The sequence below is a fragment of the Diabrotica undecimpunctata genome, chromosome 5, assembly GCF_040954645.1.
Source record: "Diabrotica undecimpunctata isolate CICGRU chromosome 5, icDiaUnde3, whole genome shotgun sequence".
Lineage (NCBI taxonomy): Eukaryota > Metazoa > Arthropoda > Insecta > Coleoptera > Chrysomelidae > Diabrotica > Diabrotica undecimpunctata.
The window spans coordinates 15,703,229-15,717,340 of NC_092807.1; the positions used below are offsets into that span (position 1 = coordinate 15,703,229).

At 32.6% G+C, this 14,112-nt stretch overlaps 1 long non-coding RNA gene across 1 annotated transcript; it reads left to right on the top strand.

Annotated features, from left to right (window-relative positions):
- The first annotated feature begins 2,139 nt into the window (after nt 1-2,139).
- LOC140440533 (uncharacterized) lies at nt 2,140-7,508 on the top strand. The gene is made up of 2 exons (XR_011950863.1): nt 2,140-2,381; nt 7,291-7,508. It is a non-coding gene; the product is annotated as an uncharacterized lncRNA (long non-coding RNA).
- Nucleotides 7,509-14,112: the final 6,604 nt, after the last annotated feature.

A 14,112-nucleotide genomic window follows, 5' to 3' on the forward strand; every position in this document is an offset into this window, starting at 1 on the left:
CTCTTTCCCTCGATTTTTCCTTTCACTATAAGTTGGGCATATTGGTACTTATTATTTCTCAGTATGTGGCCTAGGTATGATGTTTTTCTAACTTTTACTGTGTTAAAAAGTTCTCTTTCCTTGCCTATTCTATGCAGCACTTCTTCGTTTGAGGTATGCGATGTCCATGAAATTTTGAGCATTCTCCGGTAGATCCACATTTCAAAGGCCTCCAATTTATTTACGGTTGATGTTTTTAGGGTCCACGTTTCAACTGCATATAGAAGAGTCTACCAGACGTAGCATTTTGATAAACGTAGTCGAATTTCGAGTTTTATTCGAGAATCACAAAGCAGTTTTTTTATTTTTTCGAAAGATTTTCTGGCCTGTTCTATTCTCGATCTTATTTCTAGATCTGGATTTAGGCTGCTATCGATCCAACATCCCAGGTACTTAAATCTAATGGTACTCTAAGAAGTATCAAATATAGGTTAGACAATAAATGATAATAATTTTCATTTGGCCGTTATACTTTTTTGTTTTTCTGATTGATCAATTCATTGATTTTTGGTCATAGATTTAAATGTTATTATTCTAATTATTAGGTTTGTTTCTAATATTATAAAGGTGATATCAATTTAAAATATATAACTAAGATTTTAAAAGCAAATTCTTCTTCTTCTTTTTTATAAGCAATTTTGTTTGTTTATTGGCGGATTAATACCTCTATGGAAGGTTTTTACTCCATCTTTTTCGCGGTCGTCCGATACATCTTCTACCGATTGGTGACTTATCTCTTGCTATTTTGACAACACGGGTCTACTCCATTCTGTTTATGTGGTTTTTTCATTCTTTTTTCCATCTCTCTCCATTCTTAAGGTATTTTATTGTGTTTTATAATTTTATTAATTAATATTGTTAATTTTTCTGTCATTGCTACTCCAAAATATTTCAGTAACTCGTTTGGTATCACATCTTTACCTGCTGCTTGTCTGTTCTTCAGGTTTTCAAGTAGTTTCTGAACTTTTTGTACATTTATATTAAGTTCTTTATTTGTGGTAATTTCTGTGTTTCCGGTTCTACCGTCGTTTGTTCTTTCTCTGCATATAACTTTTTTAGGTAGTCAATCCACGTATTCTTTTTTATGTGTTTTGTTTCTATTAGTTCCTTTACCTCTGTTCTTTGGCCTCTTATGAAGCGCCATATTTCCTTTTGCAGGCCGTTAAAATCATGTTCCATTTCTTTAGAAAAGCGTTCTCAGTGATCATTTTTTAATTTTTTCTTACAAGTGCATGTGTTTCATTTCTATATGTCTTGTAATTATGGTATGCCTGTTGTGTTTTGGTTGACATGTATTTCAGGTAAGCTTTTTTCTTTTTTTACATTTATCCTTCACTTCTGTACAATACTATGGAGTTCTTTGCCTTGGTATGGATTTATATTTATTTATATTTCGTTCACCAAAAACTTCCTTGACCGAGACTAAGGTATTAGACATGATTTTTGCCCAGCTTTCTTCGACTCCATCACGTTCTGTGATATATGTACATATTTCTGCTTTTTTCGGTTATTCTTTTTTGGACTAGGTATCTTGTGGAGTAATCCTGTAAGTTTTCGACTTTTATCTTTTTGGTGTAGTCTGGTGTTTTGTTATTACATATATGTGTTTTTATTCGAATTTTGCACAATACCAGTTTATGATCGCTTCCTATTTCTGCTAATTTTAGTGCTCTTACATCCAAGATTTGAGAGGGCTGTAACTCTCTATTCGACAGAATATAGTCTATCGTACATGTTTGTTTTCTACTGTTTTCAAAAGTGTATTTGTATTGTTCTTTGTGAGGGAAATTTCATGTATGCTGCAGAGGTCCGTCAGAAGGTCTCCGTTCTCATTTCGGATATTAAGCAAATTAAGTTATTTTTAAAAGCAAATTAAGTAATAAAAATCAATAAAAGCTTTTTTATTTCAGATATCTTCTATGCCGCCACAATATTGTTATATATAATTCTAATTAGACCACTAATTATTTAATTAATATTAAGGTAGATAAGGCTATCAGCCTGCCCAATATCTTTGGAACCATGCCTTGAACTCGGATGTCGATTAGAAGAAAAAGATAACAGATTAATTAGGTAGCTATTTTTAATTAATATCGGATAAACGTCTCTCTAAAAAGGTGGGCAATAAATAGACTGCAGACCTGCTTACAGTATTACTCCTGAGTACGATCTTGTAACAGTAGGAACTCGAACAACATGTCATACACCAAAGTTCTTTTCGCCTTGACGCTGTGCGTACTGTTGTATACACAAAATGGTGCAGATGCCGTTAAATGCGAATGTATAGACGCAGTGTGTTCCTGTCTCGATAAGTGTTCCAGGAACTATGGAGTACCAGCATAGTAAGTAACTACTTTTTTATTAACTTTTAATTTTTTTTAATGTGCTTACATATTGGTCTCGACGTTTATCATAATTGTTTTAGTAAATTTAATATTTTTATTTCCCATTGATTCCTATTGTTTCCTTATCGATAATATATACCAAGCAGTCGAACTTTATAGCTTCTTGAATTTATTGCTATAGTTCTCGGTAAATTTTTTGCCCACTTGTGTACTGATATTCTTGCCACATATCTCAACCAGTAAAATGTTGTAGCCATATACTTTTTTTAGTAGATATACGGTTGCAGACGTTAATAGTATTCCTTTTTTTGTTGTATTAATATTTATTGTTATAATTTCTCCTTTAAGTGCCATATCTGCCACGTCACAGATGTAGTCATTCATCACAGCTATTCTGACTTGAGAGACAGCTGCTCTGAAAAGTTCATTTGATTTATATCCGTACAATTCTCTTAGGTTTGCAACCATGATATTTTACGGCTACCTATGCTTCTCTTTCCTTAGAGCTTTCCCATAGCCCGAATGATTTAAATTTTTTCTTTGATGTTTGTTTGCATTAAAAATTCTAGCTTCCATTCCATAAAATACAATCAAACAAGCGTAGCCTCACCAATCTAATTCTTAGATCTAACTTAAAATCTCTTGTGCAGAGAACTTTTCTTATTTTGTTGAAATTTGCTCTGATTTTGATAGCCTGGAAAGATTTGTGAAGGTAATCATTGTTCCAAGATATGCATATCTGTCCTCTCGTTCGACAACGGTTCCGTTTATTAAAGATTCTAGTTATTTTTTTAAGTTTTTGATATTTTCATAAATTTTATCTTCTTGACAGTCATTGTTATCGATTTTTTTTTTCCATACGTCCCTATTCTAGTCACCACTCTTTGAAGATTTTCCATATTTTCGGCTAAGCTGTCAGTGTCATTTGCATATCTAATGTTGTTAATGGAAATTTCATTTACCTTTATTTTAGCTGTTTTACCCTTAAGACATTCAAAAGAATTAGCGATAATACGCATCCCTGTCGCACCCCTCGTCTAATTTCAATTTTTGTCATAGCTGTTCGTTAATTAAAGTATAAATTCGATATGATCCTGAGGTTGTTGTATTCTATCTTCTTTGATTTCAAGACATTCATTAATTGTTGATACCGTGCTTTATCGGATGCTTTATGATAGACGTCTAGACATCTGTGTATTAGTATATTTTTAGTAAAAAAAGAGCTTCACGCGTTTATAGACCTTTGCGAAATCCCAAGTGTCTATCATCATTGTCTATATCCAGTTTATGATATATTCGGTAATGGATGCCTTTTAGTAGTGAGTTTAGTACATAAGACTTTCTGTTATAATGTATTGTACTTTAAAAATATCATTATCATCATCATCATGCAACCTCTTCTGTCCACTGCTGGACATAGGTCTCTCCCATTTTTCTCCACTCTTCACGGTTCTGTGCTTCTTGTTGCCATTTCTTGGATATTCGTCCAATGTCGTGCATCCAGCGTTTTGGTAGTCGTCCTCGGCTGCGTTTTTCTTCTCTTGGGCGCCAGGCAATTGGTTTTCTGGTCCATCTTGTGTCTTTCAGTCTCGCTGTATGACCTGCCCAATTCCATTTCAGCTTGGCTATACGTTCGACGACATCACTGATACCTGTTCTTTTCCTTAAGTCTTGATTCCTTATTTTGTCTTTTTTTGTCGCGCCGAGAATTGATCTTTCCATGCGCTTTTATGCCACTCTCATTTTTAGTGCTGTTGTTTTTGTGAGCATGAGAGTTTCTGCTCCGTATGTCATAATAGGAAGAACGCATTGGTCAAATGTCTTCCGTTTCATAGCTATCGTTATTCGTCGCAAGCAAGTGTTATTCGTCGTTGAAATTCGCAGGTCTGGTTGTCCTTGTCTATTCTGATTTCATGACTAAGATATATGTACTTTTCTGTCAATTCTACCACTTGATTTTCGATGATTAAGTGTTCGCTGGGAACTAAATTTGTCATAAAGTTTTCTAATTCTTGTACCATTTGTTGTGCTTCACCCAGATCTTCGGTAATAAGTACTATGTAGTCGGCAAAACGCAGATTTTTATTCCTCTATTTTCCCACTTTAGCATTTTAAAGGCGTATTCGAGGACCGTTATGAATAATTTAGGTGAGAGAGTGTAGCCCTGTCTCACACCTCGCTTGATATGAATTTCTAAAAATATCAGTTTAACCTAATTATTTGGTTTCAACATAGAAACTTGTTTTTAGAGTTTTCGCAGTTTTTTGACATAGCAGTTTAGTTCGTTTTTACTAATTAACTACGTATTGGGAATTTATTACAATTGCTTCAATAGTTGTCTTTAATTTTTTTCTGTGCTGTGTTAGGCTTTTCCAATCTTATGCTCTCTGCAATTTCAGATTCTCCTTTACTGATCCCATTAATTTTCTTTAAAGGCGTTCTCTTTTTTTTGTTTTCACTAGCTTTAGTGTTTAATAATTCGTTAGAAGTTCTTCTTTTTTTTTTCATTCTGTGTGTGTGGCGGAGCAATCTGAATCTTTGAGTTTTAGCAATTTTTTTCTATCTTTGTCTGTCTTTCTGTCTTTTCCTTATTTTTAGAAAATGTCTTTTATCAAATAATATTTTTTCCTTATTTTTTCAAAGTTGTAGCCTAAGTTGGGACTCCGATTTCCAACTTTCATACTAGCGTTTGAGGGATCTTTCGGCTGGTATGTTCGGGTTAAATTTCTCTTTCTTTGTTCAGTTTCTTTTCCTTTGCAATCTTTGCAATTCTATTTTTACCAATTTTAATAACGTGATCTCTTCATGCTTTTTTTTGGATTCTAAACAATTTCACAACGTGTTGGATACAGGGTTAACCAAAAATAAAGAATCTTTATTTTTGATGTGTACATATTTTGGTAATAACTCGGTTTTGGTTTTTCTTTGTTAAAAATTTTCCTTTAAATATCATGATTTCCTTAGAAGTTTGAAAAACAAACACACTACTCACTTAATGTTTTAGATACTCTACCTACATTTTTATTACATTTTTGAATATCAGTCTTACGCTCACTCACTATTCACTCTCGTTCTAGTGTCTCTGATGATGAATGATCTCTATCTTTAGTCATCTTTTAACTCATGTATAAGTATTGTGCTTATCCTTGTAATTTGGTCGATTTATCTTGTTGGGAATCTTCCTTGTAATCTTTGACTTTTTACCTTTCCTTGAATAATAAGCCTTTTCGTGTTCTCTGCGTCCACTCTTAACCGGTCCAAAGTATTTTGATTATTGAGGTGAATTTTGCTGAAGCGCCGTTTGCTGACCTTTAGCTAACTTAAAATTAAATTATTTGTCCAGTGGTCAGTCCAAGGAACTCACAACATTCTTCTCCAACAGAATATTTCAATAGCCTCTATCTTTCTTCTTGACGCTTGTCGTAGGGTCTAAGATTCACATCCGTAGATAACATTCACTCCATTCTATTAAAACAAAATGTATTACAGTAACCATAACTCCCAAATATATTAAAATCAAAAAATTATTAATTCAGTACCATCCAGATATATTAAAAAAATTTAAATCTCTACACTAAGAAAGACTATAAGTCTTATAGTCGTAGTAATGGCATATCCAGATTTTGTTAGCATCAATCATTAATAAATTTGAAGTTTTTTCCTGAAGAAGTTACAAAATCGTGACGAAATATTGAAATATAGAACAGAATAGAGTTTTATTTCTTACTGACCGAATTGCTGATATTCATACAATTTCAGCTGGTTTTTTCACAAGTTTGGATATTCTAAATGATCTTCACCATATGCCTCTCTACATAGTGCTTACTATTTTAACATTTTTAGTTATCCAACTAGAACTGTTTTATATTTTAAAATGTATATTACCAAAAGCAATTTCTTAACCATCATCATCATCATCACCCAGCCTATTGCGTCCACTTCTAAATTCAATTTCTTGACATTTTCTTGAGATCGCCAGTCCAACGAGAAAGGGGCCTTTCTTTACTTTTATTATCTAACCTCGACCTCCACTCAAGCAATCTCTTCGCCTCCACTCAAGCATATTCTAGTATTTCGGTAAACAGTTTAGGCGATAAGATATTACCTTGTCTGACCACTCTGCCGATTGGGATATGATCCGTGTTTTTATCTAGTTTCACCGACATAGTTGCATTCTTGTATGTATTATAAATTAACATTGTATATCGGTAGTCAATGCGGCACGCTTGTAGTGCTTTCAGGATTTTGTCAAATTCTGCCGTGTCAAAGGCTTTATGGAAATCTACAAAAGCCAGACCGAGTGGTCGATTGTATTCGATAGTCTTTTCTATTATCGTTTTAATGCTCTGTAGGTGATTATTTGTTCTAAATCCGGTACGAAATCTTACTTGCACTATTGTCTGGTAGAAATCAAGTTTTTTCTCAAGACGATTCGTTGATAGACTTACCTCAGCATTGTGCTATTTGTCGGGTATATTACTGTGCAAAAGGCCCATGTTAAAAAGGTTTTTTATTTTCTTAAGTACGCAAGTGATTTTGATTGCATCAAAAACTACACAATCTTTGCCTGAAGATTTGTTATTCTTAGCTTGTCTTAGAGCTAGTTTTATTTCGTGTATTGTGATTTTTGGACACGATTTTGTTACAGAAATTTTTTATCAAATCGATATTTTGAGAACTGAAACTTTCTTTTTGTTAAAACATTAATAATAAAACTATTTGTTAACTTGATTTATATTGGAGTGTATAGACATCTCGTTTATAATTTTTAAAATAGCTTAGAACTTTCTGATTTTTCCTATTAATTGCTATTTTATTAAACTGCATATGCCCTATATGTTAGCCCGATAATATTTTATGAAAATAATATTATATTAAAAATACTTATTTGAAATTACTTTTTTAGTGACATAGACTGCCCAGCATCTCAAACCTGCTGTATTAAGAATCCTGAAAATCCTGCGTCTGGCGAACTAGAAGATATTGTTGCACTCTACAAATTTTACGAAAGACAAGAAGAGCTTGCCCAAGAAATTGCAAATAGAAACTTTTAAACAAGTATTACTAGATGTTGTAAAAATTCATTATGTAGCCAGTTTATTAAATTGATCATTTCTTAATAAACAGTAGTTTTATTTATAAATAGGTATTTTATGCTTTAACAGTCAGAAAGAATATATAATATACATTGCACTTTTTATTGACAATGAATAATTTTTGTACAATGGTCAATAATGGTAGAATAACATACTTCTTATTATATTTGATATCCTAATATCTTTTTTTTTTCATTTAAAATCTGCTGGTCCAACCATGGCCTTTACATGCTGAACAGATATACTCTTGTATTCTTATTTAATTTTATTTTCGTGATATCTCCTTGTATATATAATGTTCCATTTATAGCGTCATGTGCCTTTGGTTTTTAGTCTTCACTCACGTCTATCGGCCCAGTCTTCTGATCGCAGATGTCCCTCTGACGTTGTTTTTGGACTCTATCTTGTTTTCGACCTTCCTATTTTTTCTGCTCAAGTGACTGCCAATCCAATATCAACTTCGGTAGTCGATATTCTGTCAGTCTGTGTACATTTCCGTACCAAATAAACTGTTTTTATCGTATTCTTTTGTTATGGTGGTAGTTCTCTCTATGATTTGTTTTTTTTTGACGTTTATTACATGCATAATTCTGGATATATTAGCTGATTTGCACCAAAAATAAATTTCCAGAACAAGGAGTTTTTGTTCCGTGTTCTTAGTGAGTTGCCCGGTTTTACATCCATATAGTAAAAAGCTTTGAAAAATACTGTTATCCAGCCATATATTTTTCTGCTTAGAGATAGTTTTTTACCAGAGTAGTGAGTTCATTGCACCTATTATTTCTCCCCTTTTATAACCCGTTCTTTGGTTTCTGTTTTAGTGCATCCATTTCTCTAAATCTATGCCCCAAATAGATATATTCGTAACATGATGAAAGTACCTTTGCATTTACTAACTTAAGTTTATCAGTTCTAATACCTCCTATGCAAATATATTTAGTTTTTGTTGAGTTTATTTAAAGTTAGCTAAACTCCATTGCTCGTATTCTTATATTAATGACTTTGTCATGAATTGTAGATCTTTCTGGTCATTTGCCATGACAACTACTTGATCGTCCGCGAAATAAAGCGTATATACAGTTGTTTAGTCTTTTACTGGTATAGCCATTCCAGCATATGAGCTCCTCTATTTCTTTAGCGTCAGAGATAGACTACAACTTTGACTAAATCCATTATTTACGCTAAGATTCTCGAAAAACCTATTGTTAAGCTTTATTTTTTGGTAGAAGATCTTTGTAGAATTATTGTATTCGTTTCAAAAGTGTAATAATAATAGATCAGCTTTCCAGTATCTGCAACAGTCTTTATAGGGGCACTGTATCATAAATTTTTGTCTCGTTCACAAATAATAGATAAGTTGGTCTATTTTTAGCTACTCTTTTTTCATTTAGTTGGGAGAAAGTGTATATGTGATCGATGAAAAATCGTTAAACTCGAAATCCTGCTTGCTGTTCCAGCTCAAGGAGTTATTATTCGTTTTCGACTAAGGTTTTCATAACTTTTTCATACAATCTACTGAGAGTGCTAGTAGATGAAATGCAGAGGTACTTCTTGCAGTCCGCCTTATCTCCTTGTTTTATGGATCGGCGTAATCCATCCTTCTTTCCACCTTTCAGTATATTGTGTTCGTTTAAGTATTTATTAAAAAATTAAGCGTTGGTGTTGCAATTTTTAAAAGTTCAGCAGGAATTCCTTCTGGTCCATAAACTTTTTAATTTTTTATGTTTTTTATAAGTTTGGCGGTTAGGTCATCAACGATTTAATTTCTGGTCCATAGATTTACAGAAAATTTGATCTGGAGGCTTTAATAAGTAATGATCTAATTCACATTCTATAACTCTGTATATTTTCATTATTACTTGTCACCTCTTCGCCGAAGTTATCTCTTACTGGATTAGTTTGTCTTTTTCCAGTTCTTGCATTTAGGTCGCCCATCATTACCATTTCTCGCTAATTGCCTATTTTGAGAGTACTTCTTCCAGTTGTTGGTAGAATGTATATTTTTCTTCTGTCCATAAATGTTTAGTTACTTACTTTCCTTAGAATACCTTTCGTTAAATGAGTCCCAATTTGTTATTTTGGTTTTAAGTTTAATTTTTCAATAAGACAAATTTTCCAGTAAGTGTGATTCCCTTGCCCTTTTTCTTTGTTTCTGAAATGACACATTTCGACATTTTTTGTTATCCTAGACCATTAGTAACATTTTCCGTTTTACCTCGCCAGCTCTGTACGTTCCATGTTACAAAAGTCATAGTCTTGTTTTGTCGCCGTGCTCATCTTTCAAGTATTCCATCGGTATTTCATGTATTCTGAAATTCGTTACCAGAATTTTCTAAGTAACTGTATAATAATAGTCTGTTAGGACTTCGATGGAGTCTATTAGTTGTTTGTTGACTATGAGACCTATATAAAGTATATATTTGAGAAACGTCCAGGAATATGTCGGTAAGATTAACATCGCATAAGAGTGACATGAATCTGAATAAGATACAAGCCTGAGCATTAAGTGAACATTCTATCACGATGGGCCACACGCCTAACTATGACCAAGTAGAAATATTAAGAAGGGAAATAAATCATAACAAAAGACTGTTTCTAGTAATGTATTTAATTAAAACTACACCGACTACCGTGAACAAAACAGCGGTCATTAAAAATTTAAGTGCTATATATAGTAATATACTATCAACGAAAGAAACATCACATATATAAAAGCCACATAAAAAGTACACAGAAGTTTGTAGGGGTTAACTAAAGTTCAAATGAAATAAAAATTAAGTATTGGTTGATTTTTGCCTTCTTCATTAGTCAGAAAAAGTCTGTTGCTTGTTTAATAAATACTAAGAGAGTTAACAGAACAGCTCTAGATTCTATGCCAAAGCTAGTGCTGAAGGTTGCATAAGAATAGGAACATGGACAGACATGTCAAAAAAGGTACTGTTTTGTTTTATTTATTTTTATATAAGCTTTCTTCTTTTATTCTTATGTTACACTAACCTAAAATACATCTAAAAAAATAGAAAAGACATAATTAATATAAATATGAGTTTATTCAGTTATGAGATGAAAAAACAAATAAATTTATTTTCTTAGGTTACGGTGTTAGTTGTATAATAGCATCCTTATAAGAGCAAACTTGTACATTAATAACAACTGTATTTTATAATATAATTACTATTTTCAGTACGTTGTTGATAATGAGTTAAATAATCTCTAAAGTCCAAGCAAACCATAAAGAGTTTTACTTAACCATTTAACGGCCCATGATATATACAGTGTGGCGCACCGAAAACGAAACAGAGGCATTTACTGGCAGATGATTCCTTTTTTGAAAAAATGCTCGGACCCGTCGATTTTGTTTTCGAGGGGGACACAAAATTGGCATAAAATCACTTTAACATTTGCAGCCCCTTAAGCGGGGGTGGCATCATCCCTAAAATCTTAAATGAAAAGGGGGGTCGAATGATCCATTATTTGAAAGGTCTTTTAACTCCCTTTATAATGATGTAAAATTCATGTATTCAATTCAGTAGTTTTGGAGATTTATTGATTTAAAGTTTAAAGTAGACTTTAATAGGTACATTAAATTAGTTTGTACTTCTTTCGGAAGAAGAAATTTGAGTAAAAGCATTTTCTTAATAAGTAAATGCTTTTATTTACTACGCCCATGGTTTATTAATAATAAAAATAGCAATTGAAGTGTCCTTTGTGACAAAAAAAGTTGTTTCTTGAAGAAAGATAAGTAGAGAATGCCACGTACTTATTTTAAATAGGAAATAGTACATTAGTTTGCGATTAATTTGACCAATCTTTGTTGTTAAAATATCATTTATTGCTTTATACATAAATTAACCATGGTATATTTCACGGCAGAAAGGGTTGAAATTATTGAAATATTTTTCGGAAATAATCAGTGCGCTAATAGAACAACACACATTTTTAATGAGCGACATGAGAACAATAATGTGCACCGAAAATATGTTCTAGAACTTGTAGCTAAATTTCGGGAAACTGGATCAGTCGCCAATACAAAACGTAATATTAAAAATCCTATAAGGAACGAAGCAACAGAAGTGGGGGTTTTAGGGCAAGTTATTGTAGATCCTACATTAAGTACCCGCAAATTGCAAACTTCGTGTGGTGTTAGTCGACGTACTATCCAACGGATTCTAAAGGCCCATAATTTTCATCCGTATAAAATTCACCTTGTACAAGAACTTAATGAAGACGATTTTGATAAGCGATTAGAATTTTGTGAAGTTATGAGTGAACTAATTACAAACGATGAACAATTTTTATTTAACATTTGCTTTTCCGACGAATGTTCCTTTTTTTTTAAATGGCGAAGTAAATCGTCATAATTGTCGATATTGGTCGGACTCTAATCCCAGAATTTACCATGAGGTACACACACAGCAGCCACAAAAATTAAATGTTTGGGCTGGCATTTTTGGCGATCATTTGGTTGGTCCTATTTCTTACCTGGAAATTTGACTGGTGAAATGTATTTGGAATTACTGCAAAATGCCATAGATCCTGCGCTAACAGATATAATTGAAAATCAGAATGATGGTCGATATGTTGAGAATATTTTGATGTTCCAACAGGATGGTGCCCCACCACATTACGCATTAAGAGTTCGGCATTATTTAGATCAGACCTTTCCAGGTCAATGGATTGGTAGAAGAGGTGCCGTTGAATGGCCCCCAAGATCGCCAGATTTATCACCTTTGGATTTCTTTTTGTGGGGTTACTTAAAAAGCAAAATCTATGCTACTCAGCCAACATCCTTAGAAGATTTACGACAAAGAATTGTGAATGAGTGCCATCAAATTACTCCTCAAATATTGCAAAATGTCCGGCAACGTTTTCAGCAAAATCTTTATTATTGCATGGAAAGTAATGGTGGTCATTTTCAACATTTACTCGGCTGACAGGTCAGTTCATTTTTTATTTTTTAACAACTTTGCTGCTATGTATTGATCTCCTCTTACGATGATGTATTTAAACTTTAAATCAATAAATCTCCAAAACTACTGAATTGAAGTACATGAATTTTACATCATTGTAAAGGGAGTTGAAAGACCTTTTAAATGATGGATCATTCGACCCCCCTTTAAATTTAAGATTTTAGGGATGGTGCCACCCCCGCTTAGGGGGCTGCAAATGTTAATGTGATTTTATGCCAATTTTGTTTCCCCCTTGATAACAAAATCGACGGGTCCAAGTGTTTTTTTTTAAAAGGAATCATCTGCCAGTAAATGCATCTGTTTCGTTTTCGGTGCGCCACCCTGTATTTATACCACCTCTTAGGTTTAATATACACACAGTTTCTACACTATGCGTCTCCACTTTAAATAGAAGGTCGACTACGGAGACATGCATTGCCATTTATCGCCTATGATCAGTCATGTGATAACTACCGTTGTGAACATTTAAAAATGGTAAATATTTTTATAAGGTTTTTTAGCTGTGATAGTAATTCACATGGTTTTTTGTTTTTTATAACAATCCCTGACATCTTTCAACTTTTTATACAACACTGCAACGCTATAAAACAATGGATGGCCTTGATATTGATAGAAAGTGTTTCTCAGACGTTATGACCTCTGATTATATATATATATATATATATATATATATATATATATATATATATATATATATATATATATATATATATATATCTTATCGTATTTATTTTTGACAAAAAAAAATATTTTGAATTTTTTACCTGGTTTATTAGACATGGAATGTGAAATTTCTTGTTTCAGGAATGAAAATATATAATTAGAACAAAGTGAGAAGCGAGGAAGCTTATCAGTTAATAGATGGTATTATAACAGATGAACAAGCTGTGGATTTAGATATTAGTGGAGATTGTAAGGCTGAAGATAAGTTGTTTCATTTTACGTCTTTAAGATCAACTGTTCCCAGTAGATGATCATGCTCAAGTAAAAATCAGTACACGCCCAACACTGATTGTCACGCATCAGAATTATTTGCATTAATTATGATTTTGGAACAAAATATTGATCAACATTCCTTAGACGACAGTTTAAAATATCTTCATTGCAATGTTAAAGATCAAAAATATATTCGAAAGCAGCTAGAAGCACAAAAATTCTTCTATACAGAAGAAAAACGCTTGAATAGAGCATACATTATTAAAACTGACGAATAATTCTCCACTACAACATCCTGTATATAAAATTTTTGTATTTGATCAACTCAGTGGTGTACAGTGTAGTATTGAAACAGATAATATTCTATCTATTTTTAAATCGTTTATGGATAGTAAATGTAGATCAAAGCAACTTTTATGTACCACAAAGAGATGCTGAACTGAATTTATCAATGGACTAGCTAAAAGCATTTTTTGATTTACTTATTTTGTTTGGGCTCAACAGATTGCCAAGTATAAGGTTGTATTGGTTAAGTAATGCGAATTTTCACAACGAACGAGCATTATCTGTGATGATAATGAAACGTTTTTTGAAAATACAATTTGTTTTTTTATACTCAAATGCCGATTAAAGAAAAGAGTGAATATAATAAATTTTATAAAATTCAACCTATACTTTTAAGCATCTTTCTACTACATATTTTCTGTTTTTCTTAAAGAAAAACAG